Here is an 18,575-nt window from a genome sequence, read left to right as displayed (position 1 = left end):
TATTGTTTGTAATAAAAAATACCTTAAGCAAACTGGGTATGAAAGGGACATTCCTCAACACAATCAAGGCAACTTATGACAAATCCACAACCAGCATCTTATTGAATGGTAAAAACACAAGGATGCCCACTCTCACCATTGCTATTCAGTATAGTCCTGGAAGTTTTAGCCAGAGCCATTAGGCAAGAAAAAAAATCAAAGGGATACAAAATGGAAAGGAAGAAGTCAAATTATCCTTGTTTGCAGAAGACATGATTCTATATAGAAAGGAAACAAAAGACTCCACTAAGAGTCTATTGAAGCTCGTAAGAGAACTTGTTAAAGCTGCACAATATAAAATCAACATACAAAAATCAATAGCCTTTGTATACACAGACAATGCCATAGCTGCAAAAGAACTTCTAAGATCATTTGCATTCACAATTCTACAAAATATTTAAATAGGTTGGAATAAATTTAACCAAGAAGGTCAAAGATATCTATGATGAAAATTATAAAACATTAAAGAAATAAATAGAAGACATAAAAATGGAAAAATCTTCTATATTTATGGATTATACAAATTAATAGCATCAAAATTTCCATGACACATAAGCAATTTACAGATCCAGTGCAATCCCAATCAAAATACCAACCACATTGTTTTCATATCTAGATTAAAAGATGCTAAAATTCATATGGAAACACAAGGGAGACCCTTAATAGCTAAAGGAATCTAAAATGACAAAAACAAAGCTGGAGTCATCACAATAACAGATTTCAAGACAAACTACAAGGAAGTTATAATCAAAACAGACTGATACAGGCAGAAAAATAGAAATGTAGGCCAATGGCAAAGAAAAGAGGCTCTAGAAGTCAATCTATACATCTAAAACTAGTATTTCACAAAATAGCTAAAATCAATTTCTGGAGGAAGGACAGTTTCTTTAAGAAATGGTGCTGGGAAAATTGGACCTCAGCATGCAAAAGTATGAAACAAGACCTTTACCTTACACCCTATGCAAAAAACAACTAAAAATGGTTCAAGAGTTAATATGGTGACTGCCACTTCTTTTTAAAACAATTTCACAAATAGCTATTATATATGTTAACCAAAATTATTTAGCCATTCCTCAATTACAGAATATTTAGGCTGTAACTCTTTCATATAAATAAATGAATCTTTAAAAATATTCGTTAATTTAATGTATGATAGGCATTTGAGGCAAGATGCTCAGAACCTCAATGATGTCAACAGGCTTAATGACATAAAGAAGATTCCACATTAGATGGTGGCCACAGAATAACAAGTAAATGGGGATAAAAATAAATCCTATTTTTTTTAATTTATAATCGAGAAAATATCTGATTAGGAAAAGAGTAAGAAACAATCCAAAGGCAAATGTGTGTAATATTCATTTATAATATTTACTTTGTTTAAATACTGTTCTGTTAAAGTGCTGAAGTGTTCATGAAAAAATATGTTTGTCATATTTTCATGCCAAAGTAAAATTTATTCAATGACTTTGAGTTTCCTTAATTAGTCATCATTTTTTCTTTTTCTTTTTTTTTTTAACTTTTATTTAATGAATATAAATTTCCAAAGTACAGCTTATGGATTACAATGTCTTCCCCCCCATAACGTCCCTCCCACCCGCAGCCCTCCGCTTTCCCACTCCCTCTCCCCTTCCATTCACATCAAGATTCATTTTCGATTCTCTTTATATACACAAGATCAGTTTAGCATACATTAAGTAAAGATATCAACAGTTTGCTCCCACACAGAAACATAAAGTGAAAAATACTGTTTGAGTACTAGTTATAGCATTAAATCACAATGTACAGCACACTAAGGACAAACATCCTACATGAGGAGTAAGTGCACAGTGACTCCTGTTGTCGACTTAACAAATTGACACTCTTGTTTATGGCCTCAGTAATCACCCTAGGCTCTTGTCATGAGCTGCCAAGGCTATGGAAGCCCCCTGGGTTCACTGACTCTGATCATTTTTAAGCAAGGCCATGGTCAAAGTGGAAGCTCTCTCCTCCCTTCAGAGAAAGGTACATCCTTCTTTGATGACCCGTTCTTTCCACTGGGATCTCACTCCTGGAGATCTTTCATTTAGGTTTTTTAGTTTTTTTGTTGTTGTTGTTTTTTTTTTTTTTTTTTCCCCAGAGTGTCTTGGCTTTCCATGCCTGAAATACTCTCATGGGCATTTCAGCCAGATCCAAATACCTTTAGGGCTGATTCTGAGGCCAGAGTGCTGTTAGGACATCTGCCATTCTATGGGTCTGCTGTGTATCTTGCTTCCCATGTTGGATCATTCTCTCCCTTTTTTATTCTATCAGCTAGTATTTGCAGACACTATTCTTGTTTATGTGATCCCTTTGGTTCTTAGTCCTATCATTATGATCAATTGTGAACAGAAATTGATCACTGGGACTAGTGAGATGGCATTGGTACATGCCACCTCGATGGGATTGAATTAGAATCCCCTGGTATGTTTCTAACTCTACCGTTTGAGGTAAGTCAGCTTGAGCATGTCCCGAATTGCACATCTCTTCCCTCTCTTATTCCCACTCTTATATTTAACAGCGATCACTTTTCAGTTAAGTTTCAGTGCTTAAGAAGAATTGTGTATTGATTACAGTATTCAACCAAAGGTATTAAGTAGAACAAACAAAAAAAATACTAAGAGGGTAACATATCAAGTTGCTCATCAACAGTCAGGGTGAGGGCTGATCAAGTCACCGTTTCTCATAGTGTTCATTTCACTTTAATAGGTTTCCTTTTTGGTGATCATTTTTTCATTTGCTGGTAGCTATCCAATTGGCAAAAAGTATTACCTAAGCACCTGACCTCTTTAAGGACTGTCTAATAGACAGGAAGCTTCAAACTTCAATTCTAAAATACTTCTAACAAAATTGAATGAAGAATTAGCATCTTCCTTAAGAATAGAAATGGTTTTTGACCTTGCTTTATTAAAATAAATGCAAGGTTTTCAATAGTAGAAATGGCACTAAGGGAAACAATATGTTTCTTTTTTATTAATTTAATCATTTGTTCACCAACTCAAGTATCCCTGAGTATCCAGTCTGTACAAAGCATTGTCAGTGATTTTTGGGATTATACCAATAGCAAGGTAGAATCCTTATAATCATATCATTTAATACCCAGGATTAGAAAAATAAAGATACCCTGAATGTATTAAACAGGCAAGGAAGCAGAGTTCTTAGAGGAAGAGACTAAACCCACACATTTCTCCATAAGATTACTGGTCAAAAAAAAAAAAAAAAAAAAAAGAAGGATCCCTATCAGAGGTTATGAGAAGATGAATATATAATATTCTTTGCCCATAAGAAATTCCTCTAAATTGCTAGCATATTCTTCCAACAATTCAATAATTTGAATCCTAGCATACCAGAAATAAAAAGAGATGGAGCTTATAAGAAAAGGCAAACGTTCAGAGTAAGGCACACTGAAATTAAAATCCAGATCTCTGGAAGCAGTGGATGAGGGAAAGTTTGAGACTCTCATGGAATCCATAGGAGCCGGAAGTATGGTGCAGATGGTTAAGGCCACAACCTGTATCAGCATCACAAATGGATGTTGGTTCCAGTCCCAGCTGCACCACTCCAAATCCAGCTCTATGCTAGTGCTTCTGGGAAAGTGGCAAAGAGTGGCCTAAGTTTTTGGGCCCCTGTACCCACATGGGAGACCTGGAAGAAGCCATGGCTCTTGGTTTTGGATCATCTCAGCACCAGCCATTGTGGCCATTTAGGGAGTGAACCAGAGGATGGAAAATCTCTTTCCTACTCTCTCTAACTCTGCCTTTCAAATATATAAAATATTTTTTTAAAAAATCTATAGAATATCTATAGTCACTGACCAAAACATAAGAGCTAAAACAATAAAATGAAAAACGTAGGGGAAAACTTTAGAACACTGAATTTGGCAATGATACCTTGGATATGCACCAACAGCACAAACAAAAGGAAAAAAAATAGGTGAACTGGACTTCATCAAAACTAGAATCTTGCAAAAAGGTCACTATCCAAAATGGAAAAGGCAACACACAGATGACAGGAAATATTTTCCAATCATATACCTGATAAGGGATTAATAGTGGCAACATGCAAAGAACTCCTCTAACTTATCCAAAAGAACCTGATCAGAAAATGTACAAAAGACTTGAAGATACATTTCTTCAAAGAATGCAGTCAATAAACAAAAGAACAGATGCTCAAGATCACTAATCATTAAGGAAATCCAAATCAAAACCACAACAAAACACTATGTCACACCCAGTGTAAGGGCTATTAGTAAAAAAGAACTAGAAATGTTGGCAAAAATGTGAAGCTGGAATGTTTGTGGATTACTGGTAGGAATGTAAAATTGTACACCTGCTGTGGATAACAGTTTGGTGGTTCCTCAAAAAATTAAACAAAGAATTATCATGGAGCAATTCTACTTCTGGATATATGCCCCAAACGATTAAAAGCAATCATTCATATGGACATTTGTTTACCAGTGTTCACAGTAGCATTAATCACAACAAATTAAATGTGGAAATACCAAATTTTCAAAAATAGATGAATAAAAAAAATCTGACATATACATAAAACAGAATATTAAGGAATGAAATTCTGATACCAGGTAGAGTGAATGAACCTTGAAAATGTCATGATAAATTGGCTGGCGCCGTGGCTCACTAGGCTAATCCTCCACCTTGCGGCGCCAGCACACCAGGTTCTAGTCCCGGTCGGGGCGCCGGATTCTGTCCTGGTTGCCCCTCTTCCAGGCCAGCTCTCTGCTGTGGCCAGGGAGTGCAGTGGAGGATGGCCCAAGTGCTTGGGCCCTGCACCCCATGGGAAACCAGGAGAAGCACCTGGCTCCTGGCTTCGGATCAGCGCGATGTGCTGGCCGCAGCGCACTGGCAGCAGCGGCCGTTGGAGGGTGAACCAACGGCAAAAGGAAGACCTTTCTCTCTGTCTGTCTCTCTCTCACTGTCCACTCTGCCTGTCCAAAAAAAAAAAAAAAAAAGGTCATGATAAATGAAATCAGCCAGATTCACAAGGAAACATGCTGTATGACTCAACTCGTATGAGATACACAGTGTAGTTAAATTCCTAGTGGAGAAAAAAAGGAGAGCAGTGGCCCTCGTGGGCTAAAGTGAGGGAGAAATAAAGTTAATAATGGGCAGAGAGTTAGGTTGAAATTATGAAAATGTTTTGAAGATGGATAGTGGTTTTGGTCATACAACAGTGGCAGTGGGGTTATTGCCACTAAACTGTACACTGTAAAGTACTTAAAATAGCAAGTACATGTAAAGCGTATTTTATTGTAATGTTTAAAAAAAATCACAGCATTCCCTGAAATCTACCTATAAGAGTGACTCAACAGAATGTTGGAGTCACAGCAGTAAACAGTGTCTCAACCCTGAGAGGATGTGGATGTTTTCCCCTGTATATGTTTGCTGTATCCTTTATGTTATGCAGTACCACTCTTTCCTATGCCCATTACACATAAAGATTAATGTAAAAAAAGGAAAATATTACTGTATCATTGTTTTCATTTCCAGAATTAAATTAGATAAACATACTTTTGAATTTTAAAATTTGCCATGTTAGTCCCTTTTATCCTAAATAGGAATAAAGACACCCAACTCAGAGAGAATAGGATATAAAACATTTAAAACTAATACATGACAGGCCGGCGCCACGGCTCACTTGGCTAATCCTCCACCTGCAGCGCCGGCACCCCGGGTTCTAGTCCCAATTGGGGTGCCGGATTCTGTCCTGGTTGCTCCTCTTCCAGTCCAGCTCTCTGCTGTGGCCCGGGAAGGCAGTGGAGGATGGCCCAAGTGCTTAGGCCCTGCATGCACATGGGAGACCAGGAGGAAGTACCTGGCTCCTGGCTTTGGATCAGCGCAGCACGCCGGCTGTAGCAGCCATTTGGAGGGTGAACCAACAGAAGGAAGACTCTTCTCTCTGTCTCTCTGTCTCTCTCACTGTCTAACTCTGCCTGTCAAAAAACAAAAACAAAAACAAACAAAAAAAATACACATTCATTCCTTCCCAAAATTTGTCCCATGTCGGTCATTATGGCATTGATTTAACACATCGACTTTGTGAAAGGTTTAGTAATCTTTCTAAAATTGAGAGAAGGGGGCTAGCATTGTGGCCTAGTGGACTAAATTACTGTTTGCAATGCTGGCATTCCAGAGTGCAGTGCAAGCGTAAGTCCTGGCTCCTCTGATTCTGATCCAGCTTCCTGATGATGCACCTAAGAAGGCTGCAGAAGATGGCCCGAATGCTTGGGTCCATGCCACCAGCCTGGGAGACCCTGGATGGAGATACTGGCTCCTGGCTTCAGCCTAGTGTAGCCCTAGCTGTCCCAGCCATTTCGGAGTAAATGAGTGGATGGAAAAATTTCCTTGTATCCTTTAAGCTGTCTCTGTTACCCTGCTTCTCAAATAATTAAATCTTTTTTAAAAAATTGAAAGGGAGCCTTCAATTTCTACTGTCCTCAACCTTGCTCTGCATTTCACTCACACTGATGTTCTTACTGCTCTGTAAACATGTCAGACAAAACTGAGGGCTTTTGCAGTTGCTCTTCCCTGTGATTAGAATGATTCTTCAGTTGCTTAGCTAGCTCCTTCATGTCTCTGCTCTCATACTGCCTCTCGGAGGTTTTTCTAAACACTTTATAAAGAATATCTCCTTCCTTCAATTCTTTCTGCCCTTTTCCTTCACAGCATATTTTAAAATACAATGATAGAGAGTAGTGAAAAATATTCCCGCATTATCTTTCTCTCAAAGCTAGTATCAAGGTTGGTTGTCGGCCTAGCAGTTAAGCAACCCCTTTGGATGCCTGAATCCCACATCCAAGTTCCTACATTCAAGTCCCAGCCCTGTTCCCAGTTCCAGTTACCTATGTGAGCACCCTAGAAGGTAGAAAATGATGGCTCAAGTAGTGGGTCCCTTCCACCCATGTGGGACACCTGGATGGATTTCCTGGCTTCTTGAATCAATCTGGTCCAGCAGCAACCATCATGGGCATTTGGAGAACATACAAGCCGATAAAAAATTTCTCTCTCCCTCCCTCCCTCTTGCTCTCACTCTTGCTCTCGCTCTCCCTCTTTTCAAGTAAGCATCAAATCTCCATGTTTTGTTTACTATCTTATCTACAGAGTTTTTAATAGTTTCTGTACATGTACACAATCTATATATGGGAAATTGCAAAGAATATGTAAAAAATGAAATTAAAAGATATATTTATTTTAGTGCAAAAGTTTTTGAAATCTATGCATACCTTTTAATATACATTTTCCATAAACTTATTGAAAACCCCTCATATCTTCTGAAGGAAGAGCGGAAAAAAGGAAGAGGGAAGAAAGAAGAAACTCTACTAAATCCCAGGAAACATAAAGAATGCTGAAAATAGCAATGCCTAGAGTTCTGGAAATTACCCTTTAGTGAATCGGCCTGCCTTCACCTCTGCCCTTGGGATCTCAGCCAGGACATGCTCCCCACAAACTTCAGGAGTTGGTTGACAACTCCTGACCTACACATTTTGGAGGCCAATCATATAGGGCTTAGCGACAGTCCCAGTTAAATCAATTGGAAATTGAGCTCTAAACTGTGCTTTTTCTTATCTGCCACTTGCCAAAGCAAGTCCTCCAATTTATAATCCTCACCTTTAGGAAAGCTTTCAGGTTCAAGCCTTTTTATGCACCAATTTCAATACATGCTAAAATATTGTAGCACTTTAGTGCAAGGAAGGTGAAATATAGTTATCTAGAGTTAGTGAACCCACCTTTTTTCATGAATAAGAAATAAGAAATATCATTGTTTCTCCAGCCCTAGTAATGGTAAAAGCTGGACAAATTACTAAGCTTTATTAACTCATCTCTCCAGTATTCTTCGAAAGTTCCAGAGAAAAATGGTGATTTTAACAAAAAAAAAACATGCAGTTGTATAGCACATATGTATTTTTTATTCTGTATATGCATTAACGATGATGGTATCAAAGACATTGTGTAGGGTCAACAATATGAACAAGTTGTGGTTTCTCTTTTGCAAGCTCTATTGGAGTATAATTTTTTAAAATATGTATTTATATATTTTCATTCAAATGAAAGGCAGAGAGACAAAGAGAACTGGAGAGCACAGGAGGGAGGAAAGAAGAGTGGTGGGGAGTGGTGAGGAGAGAGAGACAAAACACTTTCATCTACTGGCTCACTCCCCAAAGTGTCACAACAGCAGGAGCTGAGCCGAGCTGAAACCAGAAGACTGGAACTCCATCCAGGTCTCCCACATGGGTATTAGGAACTCAAGTACTTGAGTACTTGAGTCATCATTGCTGCCTCCCAGGATACATTACATTACTAGGAAGCTGGATCAAAAGTGGAGGAGCTACCTAGTGGCGCCGGCACACCGGGTTCTAGTCCCGGTCAGGGCGCCGGATTCTGTCCCAGTTGCCCCTCTTCCAGGCCAGCTCTCTGCTGTGGCCAGGAAAGTGCAGTGGAGGATGGCCCAAGTGCTTGGGCCCTGCACCCCATGGGAGACCAGGAGAAGCACCTGGCTCCTGCCATCGGATCAGCGTGCTGGGCCGGCCACAGCGCGCCGGCCGTGGCGGGCATTGGAGGGTGAACCAACGGCAAAAGGAAGACCTTTCTCTCTGTCTCTCTCTCACTATCCACTCTGCCTGTCAAAAAATAAATAAATAATTAAACAAAAAAACAAACAAACAACAACAACAAAAAAGAGTGGAGGAGCTAGAACTTGAACTGTCACTCTGATACGGCTTGTAAGCATACCACACACTGGTTTAACCTACTGAGCCACAACGTTCACAATGTGAGGTAAAACTGATTTTAAAAAGACTATATATAATGTATATCATTTCTTGTTTTGACATATGCATATACTCATACCCTATCTATAGTCAAGGTAATAAACATATCCATCACTTTCAAGAGTTTCTTTTTTTAAAAATATTCATATATTTTCATATACTTTAAAGGGAAGAGAGAGAGAGAGAGAGAGAATTAATCTTCCATCCATTGGTTCATTACTCAAATGTCCACAACATCCAGGGTGGGCCAGGCTGAAGCCAGGAGCTTGAACCTCTATCCAAGTCTTCAGCGTGGGTGCAAGGGCCCAAGTCCTTGGACCATCATGCACTGCCTTCCCAGGCTCATTAGCAGGAAGCTGGATCAGAAGTAAAGTGAGACTCCACTAGGCACTCCAATATTGGATGTGGGTATTCCAAGCTACAGCTTAACCCAGTATGCCATGCCTGCCCCCAAAAGTTTTGTTATGTCCCTTTGGTATATTTTATTTATTTTCAGTGATGGCAATAACAACATATAACATGAGATCTATCCCCCTACCTGTATACTGCCGTACTCATGTTAACTACAGGCACTGTGCTGCAGTTATCTACAGGATATCTAGAACATGTGCCTCTTGTATAATAGTAACTTTATCACAGTGAAAAACCCTCATTTTTTCCCTCCCCCTACCTTCTGGAACCACTGTTCTATTTTCTGTTTCCTTAACTTTGACAAATTTAGATACATCATACAAATAAAATCATGTAGTCTTTGTCCTTCTACAATTGGCTTAACTTCACTAAGTATAATGTCTTCCAGGTCCATTCAAGTTCACATAAATGTAGGAAATGGTAGAATTTCTCATATTTTTATTCCGAATATATTGTATTGTATGTACCTACTACATTGTCTTTATTCTTTCACCTGATGATAGATTTTTGGATTACTTTTATATCTTGTCTTGAAAGCATTATGAATAATGCTTCAGTGAACATGGGAGTACAGATATACCTTTGAGATCCAGAGCTCAATTCCTTTACATATATACCCAGGAGTATATGTTAGTTCCATTTTTAATTTTTTTGAAGAACTTAGGTACTGTTTTCTATTTTCCATATGACTTCACCACATGTATCCAAGGGTTCCAATTTCTCTATACCCTCACCAACATATATTTTTATGACAGCCACTCTTAAGGTATGAAAGAATATTTTTTCTATACTTTTTTAATTTATTTATTTTTGACAGGCAGAGTGGACAGTGAGTGAGAGAGAGACAGAGAGAAAGGTCTTCCTTTTGCCATTGGTTCACCCTCCAATGGCCGCTGCGGCCGGTGCACCAAACCAGGAACCAGGTGCCTCTCCTGGTCTCCCATGCGGGTGCAGGGCCCAAGGACTTGGGCCATCCTCCACTGTACTCCAGGGCCACAGTAGAGAGCTGGCCTGGAAGAGGGGCAACCGGGACAGAATCTGGTGCCCCAACCGGAACTAGAACCCGGGGTGCTGGCGCTGCAGGCAGAGGATTAGCCTATTGAGCCGTGGCGCTGGCCCATTTTTTTCTATACTTATAAAACCTTAGCATTCTAGTGGATAAGCTAGTGATCCACAATCACCATTAAAGATGGCATTATATCATGGAATTCAGGGGCTGTGTTTCCATTGGTTTTATATCCTACTCAAAGTATAGTATAAATTGATAACATATGTTAAACAAAAAAACATCCAAACATTAATGTAACATAAATAAATTTCCAAAAATTTGTTTTAAGGCCCTGTAGGGTAAATTTTTTGAATTACTGATGTAAAAGAAACACTTTAAATGACAGATAATTGATTCAATGTGACAGTAAATACTGTGATTCGGTTATATGTGACTTTGTCAATTTGTGGTTCTATAAATATTTGTACTCCTCTAATGAAGAATGTCTAGATCACATTGCTGTCTGTTTCTCCACCCCTTAATTTCCAGGACATGTACAATTTCATTGCCTGTGTCTTTTCCATTTCTGAATGGACTTCCCACCAGATATTTCATGCACACATCCCTTTTCTTTAAACATATCCCTTTTAATGACACCACTCTTCTTTTTTTCCAACTCTCATCTATCTTGAAAAAGTGCCTTTTCCGGTTCTTATTACCTCATAAGGAAATAAAATATTCTAATCATGGAAAAGCAAAATTAGAGTAGTACAGTGGCATCCAGCAGTCATTCAACCTCTTAAGTGGTTGTTTTTATTGAAAAATATACACTTTTTTTAACTTTTATTTAATGAATATAAATTTCCACACTTTTTGTAATGGCCACAAATTCCCATCCTAAACTCAGTTTTGGTTTAACACAAATATACCTACCAAAAATCAGTATTCAAAATGAACATTTAAATAATCTTCAACCTTTCTTTTTTTATATTCTCTAGTACTGTAATTGCATGGCTTGTTATATGTTATTTCTTAAAATTTATTTATAATTGACACATAATAATTATACATATTTATGGGGTATAATGTGATAATTCAATGTCTTCAAAGTATAAAGTAAAATAAGATAATTTGTATTTCCATTTCCTAAACATTTATCATTTATTTATTTGTACTTGGAGTCTATGAACGCCTCTCTTCTAGTATAACAAAATATATAACAAATGTTTTGCTATAATATTACAGATACAGGTTACTTTAGCTCAACCATGTATTAAAAAGCCAATTTTAGTCCCAGCTGCTCCTCTTCCAATCCAGCTCTCTGTTATGGCCTGGGAAAAGCAGAAGATGGCCCAAGTGCTTGGGCCCCTATACCCACGTGGGAGACCTGGAAGAAGCTCCTGGCTTCGTATCAGCCCAGCTTCAGCCATTGTGGCCATTTGGGGAGTGAACCAGCAGATGGAAGACCTCTCTCTCTGTCTCTACCTCTCACTCTCTATAACTCTACCTCTCAAATAAATAAAAAGAAGGAGGAAAAAGATAAAAGGGGGAAGGCATTCATTGCAGAGAGGGGTATTAGGCTAGGTATACAGTAACTGTACTCACTCCCTCTAAACTTCCACATGAACCATAAGGGGTGCAATATTTTCATACATGATACAGAAAGCTTTGCAAAAAATCCAAGGAGACATTCTAAAGAAGCATTCATAGCAGCTTCTCAAACACATGCCACAATAAAAGGAAATCATAAAATGATAGGGATGAAATTAAAATTAAAGTAATGGTATGTTTAACAAGAATATATGGTATTTTTGGCTCCCTGTTATGTTACTTTAAAAATGTAAAGGTATTCCACTTTCTGCTTTAAAAAAAAAAAAGCCATAACAGAGTCTGGAGTCATGACATGGCAGGTAAAGCAGACGCCTCTGACACCAGCATCCCATGTGGATGCCAGTTCCTGTCCAGGCTGTTCCACTTCCAATCCAGCTCCCTGCTAATAGCTTGGGCACAACAGTGGAAGATGGCCAAGTACTTGGGCCAAGTACCCACATGGGAGATGCGAATGAAGCTCCTAGCTCCTGCTTTGGCCCACCTCAGCCCCAGCCATTGAGGCAATCAAGGAAATGATTGAAAGACCTCTCTCTCTCTCTCTGTTCTCCCACTCTCTTTCAAATAAATAAATCAAATAAATAATAACAGCATGTTTTCATTAACAGTAAGTTGCTAAAGAGAAAAGAAAAGGAACTATTTCTCCGTGGAATTGAAAATGATATAGAATAATTCAATTCCATATATAATGTCAACTTGAATTTTTCTGTGGCAGATTGTGCAGACTGGCACGAGGCATTCCCTCTTTTCTTCTCTCTTTAGCATGGTCTGGCACATTTTCTTGCTACCCAAAATGGTTTCAATCCTCCAAATTTCAGCTGCCAAGAGCTGATGGCTTTCCCAGTTGCCCAATGCCATTTCCTAAGCCTTCAATGAAGACACTCCATCTTGTAGGATGGCAGGATACCAACACTGTTCTCTCAGATTCCACAGAAGTATTCGGCACACATTCTCTGAATGTTCGCCCATAAATCCTCATGTCAGCACTATTTTTAAACATCTTACAGTATCCATTTTATTATGACTTTGCCACCTCAGATGGTCATAAACAGTCCTGAATAAAGATGCTGCAATATCTCTGTGTAAGAATCAATTAGCCAGTATATGCTGTGTAAGATGAGGGACCATCTTCCGATAGTACAGAGACATACTCTGCCATATTACAACAATGTGGCATTGTAATAGCCTAGTTTACAAAGTCCCTAGTGACAATTCATGAAATAGTTTAGTCCTTCAACATGAAACATGATGGTCAAATTATTTGCCATAAAAATATAGCTGGGCACTTGAGAAAATATTACTAGTCAAAACTGGCCACCTAAGTGTAAGCTAAATTTTCAACCAAATGTTCATAGCAAAACTACTTGTTTATTTTATATCTTTAAAAGCAATGTTGAAAAGTGAAAGGATAAGACTTAATGCCACAGAGACTGTGCAGGTGTAGTGAAATTTTTGTATAAAATTGACACTATCATTAACCAGTGTGAATTTTGACTCCTTCACCTCTACTCCAACAACAGTGATGGGTCTTCAAGAATTAGTCCCCAACTTTCCCTAGGGAGGGCTTTGAATTCGTGGGACAATTTGCTTATTGGGCCTGGAGGAGATACCAACTTAGATCATGTGGACAAGTGATCTATGGCCATAGTCTCATTTGACCATACTTCTATCAACTGAGCTCACTCAAGTGTCCCTATTTGCTAAAAGTCAGTATTTGAAATTTAGTCAATAATTACTGAGTGACCCTAAAATTCCTGGTTTTAATATGATCATCATTGTAGATTAGGAGTCACTCATTCTAAAATTATATTAGCTTATGTACTCCAAATACATTTTAATCCAGTTGTAGTCACTGCCCTCCTAAGAATACATTATAATCTACTTACCTTTAAACAAATTATTGCCTACATTGCTGAAAGATGGAAAACATCTGAGGCTATTTTAATTTCACCTCCTCAGATTTATACCACAGGGTCATATACATACTGGATGCTCAACAAATGGAAAAATAATTGACAAAAGACACAAATTTCCAAGACTGATGAACTCAACAGAGAAATGATTCATATAGTTTTAGTGTATTGCTTACATGAATCCATAGGAATCCCCTATTTCATCATGCCAGGCACTATTCTGGAAGCTGTGTCAACTATAAAGACACGTTCTAGATTCCTTTGGCGCATTCAGTATGCAAATCCTCAAAATACTTGCATTCTGTAAAAAGCACTATGAAACAAACAAGGTACCAAGATAGAAACTAACAGGGGACAACTCACTTTTGATGAGGGGATCAAGAATGACCTCTCTGAGAGAGAGAGCCATGAGCTACAGGTTATAGTTTGAGAAGCTAGCCAAGATAGAGTTATAGTAGTCCAGACATAAGGTAAAGCATTTAAAAAGCCTTTAGGAGGCCAGCCTTTTGATGCAGCAGTTTAAACCATGGCCTGCAAAGCTGAAATCTCACATGAGCACCAGTTTGAGTTCTGGATGCTCCATTTCTGATCCAGTTCCCAGCTAATGCCCCCTGGGAAGGCAATGGAAGATGGCCCAAGTTCTTGGACCCCTCCAACCCTTGTGGGAGCTGTGGCTGGTGTTCTGCGCTCTTGGCTTCAGCCTGGCCCTGGTCCAGTCCTTGCCATTGCTACAATTTGGGGAGTGAACCAGCGAATGGAAGATCAGTCTCAGAGATGGCTCTGTTTCTCTCACTCTCTCCCTCTCTTTCTCTCCATCTTTCCTTCTATCTATACCTCTGCCTTTTAAATAAATTAGTACATATTTTTAAAAGGCTTTTGGGAGTGATATTGATAAAAGTGTTCTAGGTACTAAAAGATCAGTATGGCAAGAGCTCACAAATGAGAGGAAGGCGGGTTCTTCCCAGTGAGGTTGGAGAGACAGGACATACCACAAGACTGAACTGTATGTCAGAGGAAGGAACTTACCTTTATGGATAATCAGTATCAGTGCTTTTGTGAAATTGTAGCTGTGATTGCTTCTCAGCCTTTTGGCTAAGATCAAGTGTGAAATTGTAGCTATGAGTCAATGAAACTGTTTTTTAATATTTATTTATTTATTTAAAAGGCAGAGTTACAGAGGGAGAGCAAAAGACAGAGAAAGAAATCTTCCATCTGTTGATTCACTCCCCAGATGGCCACAACCACTGGAGCTGGGCCAGTTCAAAGCCAGGAGCCACATGGGTGCCAGGTGCATGACCAGGGAGCTGGATCAGAAATGGAGCACATGGAAGTAGAACTAGCACTCATGTGGGATACTGGCAACGCAGGCGGCAGCTTAACCTGCTGTGCCACAACCCTGGCCCCCAATGAATATTTTTCAAAGAAGACACAATGATGTTGGTCTTCATGGAAAGTGAATTGCAAGAGAACAAATTATGGAAGCAGAGAGACTAATGTAAAGGTTGTAATCATGGTTCAAGGTAAATTGTGATGGCAACCTGAATTAACTTGATGGTATTCTAGATATAGAAAGGAGGGTAAAAGAGATATACTTGAGCAGTATGATTAAATAGATACCCATTTAACAGATAGTATTGATTTATTTGTATAGGGGATGGATAGGGAAAATAGGGTCATGAAAAAGAAAAGGTAATCAAAGGATACTTCAAGACTTGGGAATGACGGAGAAATTTATTCAGATATGGAGGTTAGTGGAAAGCCTCTGCAGCAGTTACAGGGAAAATCAAAAGTTGTTTCCATTATGACGTCTAGAATGATTCATTCAAGTAAATAAGTTTTAAACTATTTTTGAGGTCATGACTTCTCTTAGGCACGTATTGTATGACTCCTTCTAGCATTTTACAGTCTTTTGCATATCTAATAGGAACAGAAATCAGCTAAATACACAAAATTCTGTTTTTCCCCTGCTGCAGAAAATGTTGATGATATTAAATAAGGTGAATAGACTCCACTGATTCTGCTTCTGAATTCCTTACATTTTCATTGTTGCCAAAACTTAGTTCAGCAACAGGTAGCAAAAGCACAGAGCATTACCACAGGAGGACTCCCATAATTACCTGCAGCTCCTAGGGGATGTAAATACAGAGACACAGGGATGCTTTCGGCAGAGAGCCAGATCTAACTCATCTTTATTCTGTAAAAGCATCAGGTAGCCTGTGAGCCCAGCTCTGCACCATGGAAATCACACATACACCCAGCTTAAGTGAAGATATGCCACCTGTGTTCCATGAGTGCACAATGGTTTACTTCTAAGATAACCCCCCCCTTTAAACACCCACAACATTAAAAACAAATTTCTCTTAAGCAAAACTATTATCAGTTGCCTAAATATAGGGTCTAAATATAGGTTATAAATATAGGTCCAAGACATCAAACACTACATTTTATCTAGCATTTGGTTGTGAATGAGCTAGCCTTACAATCATGAAAACTATGTAGAATCAGATAAAATTGACTTTCAATTAAGTAGCAAATTTTAAAAATGTGATGGTAAATGTTAAGAAGGTGAATTCTATTTTAAATATTAAAACTAATGTGTAAAGAATTGAAGACTTCGATGGAATGAACAATTTAATGACTGGATTTGGTTTGCAGATTATATATAAACAAGTGTCACTGATATTAAAGGAAAAAATCATGAAAATATATTTTATATTACCCAAGAAAAAAATACCTTTCTCCAGTCACAGAGAAGAAGTAGGTAAGAACATTAACTACATTTCTGAAAAGACCTGAACTTCCCAACAATTGATTTCATACTCAGTAACTGGAATTCGATATTGAAAAAAAATTAAACCCTTTCTGATTTGATCTTTGCCTTACCTGAATGAGTTTTTTAAAATCTCCTCTAAGCTTTTCTCATGAAAATAACCCTTCACTCTAGAGGAGACATAATTTACTAGGAACGTCACAACTTTAAAAACATTTATAATAATGAATAAAGTGTTTACTATAATCAGAAAAACTGACAAAGTTTCTGGTTTGGTAATCTTGTTTTGATCTTTTGTCTTAAGGTAAGGAATGGAAATATTTGCTTTTGTTTTTTTCTGAAAGTAAATGACAATTTTCGGTTAAGTCGATAACAAAGCAAAATAACTCTGATTTCACTATAAGGTGCTTATTCTCTTGGAAAAAAAAAGAAAAGAAAAGAAAAGAAAAGAAAAGAAAAGAAAAGAAAAGAAAAGAAAAGAAAGAAACGACTGAGCTGAGAAACCAGGGCTAAGCTATCTTGCCAATCTTTGGCGATTGCGGGCTCCTAAGGGGTGCGGCGCTCCTTCCATCGCCCACAGGTAGTAAGAGCCGGGCTGGTTCTGCACGCTCAGCTTTGGAGAGGGAAAATAAAGCACATGCATTTTACTTCGAAAGACCACGAACTTCCCTGGTACTGAAACCCATTTAACAAGTCTGCTACCATAGAAGGAAAGAGATATAAAGACAGTTAACCTTCAGGTATCGCTCGCTTTGCTTTCCACATTTCCAGAACCGGGCAGCAAGCCTACACTGTCAAAACCGGCACAGGAGTAGCCTTGCTTTTGAAACAGTGGCTTTCCCAGCTCCTCCAGCGAGGACCCCTCCGCCAAGCTTCTCCCCTGTTTCTGCTTTCCAGGTGGCGTAGTACAGAGTCAACCAAAATCAAGAGACGGAAAAATGGACACAGGTGGGTGTGGCGGTTAGGGCTAACACCGGCGAGAATGGAGGCTTCCCTCCCCGCCACACCAGAGGAGCAAGAGAAAAGGCACTTACTTGTGACCTTGTCCGCCAACTGTGCCCACCCAATGTACCTGCAGACTCTGGCCCAAGGGGAGGGCGCGGGCTTCGGGGACCCCTTCCTCGCTCCGGGCCTCTCGGCTGCCGCTGCCGCCTCCTCCTTCTCTGGGCTCCTGTTGCTCCGCGGGTGCCTGCCGCTACCGGCCGCCGGTCCCCAGGATTGCCCAGCGGAGCCGGCGGAATTGGGAAGACGGGCGCTGCCCGAAGGCTGGTGAGGGCCTGCACTGAGCCTGCGCCCCTCCCTCCAGGGCGCGCCCCGGGGAAGCAGCGGCGCCGCTCTTTCTCCTCCACCCCGCCCTCGGCGCCCGGGTCCCCGCCCCTCGCTCGCTCCTTCCACTCTTGCTCCCTGCAGGCGGCTCAGGGCGGGGATCAGCGAGGGGCGCGTGGCGGCGATGCTGCAGTCTCTCCACGGTGCGCTAGTAGGGGGCGGAGGCGCGGGGTCGCACGACCCCAGCTGCGGCCACCTCCCTGGGTGGGGCTGCTTGCGTGCACGCGCGGGTGTGTGTCTTGCAGGCAGGCGAGCCTCGCCTTTACCAACCCCGCCCCCATCATCCCCTTCCTCCTTTCCTGCTCAGCAGAATCTGCTGGCTTTTCCGAGAAGCCACTTAGTATGCCTTAATGGGGGTGGCGGAAGAAAAACTCCGGGACGGAGGAGGTGGGGACCGATGGCAAAGGCCTGGGGCTGGGGGAATGGGAGGGGAGCCAGCCTGGCGACGGGCTCCTGAGGATTAGAGGATGGGAATTGCTTTCCTCCCCAGGGCTTAACCCACGGAGAGCAGGGCTGTGGCGCTCAAGACCTGTCTCTAGGCTGTGATTTTTTTCCCCTTTTCTTTTTAATAATGGATGTGGTCGCAGAGCCTTCCAGGCAGGCCAAGCATGCATTTTCTTTTGCAGGTTGAGGGAGGAGGCCGAAGTTGTCAGGTGGGATGGGAGAGCTGCTTTTTCCAGACTTGGGATCCGCTCCTCTGGAGGCACCCTCAATCATGTG

At 40.1% G+C, this 18,575-nt stretch overlaps 1 protein-coding gene across 1 annotated transcript in view; it reads right to left on the bottom strand.

Moving 5' to 3' along the window:
* Positions 1 to 18,149, bottom strand: part of SCN9A (sodium voltage-gated channel alpha subunit 9) — a 185,835-nt gene extending 167,686 nt beyond the window's left edge. Inside the window, exon 1 of the mRNA XM_017342620.3 lies at positions 17,602 to 18,149. The gene's annotated coding sequence lies outside the window, so the exon portion shown is untranslated. The remainder of the gene's footprint in view (positions 1 to 17,601) is intronic.
* Positions 18,150 to 18,575: the final 426 nt, after the last annotated feature.

The sequence above is a fragment of the Oryctolagus cuniculus genome, chromosome 3 (genome assembly GCF_964237555.1).
Source record: "Oryctolagus cuniculus chromosome 3, mOryCun1.1, whole genome shotgun sequence".
Lineage (NCBI taxonomy): Eukaryota > Metazoa > Chordata > Mammalia > Lagomorpha > Leporidae > Oryctolagus > Oryctolagus cuniculus.
Note: the sequence above shows the minus strand (reverse complement) of the source record. Positions and strands in the feature narration are given on the sequence as shown.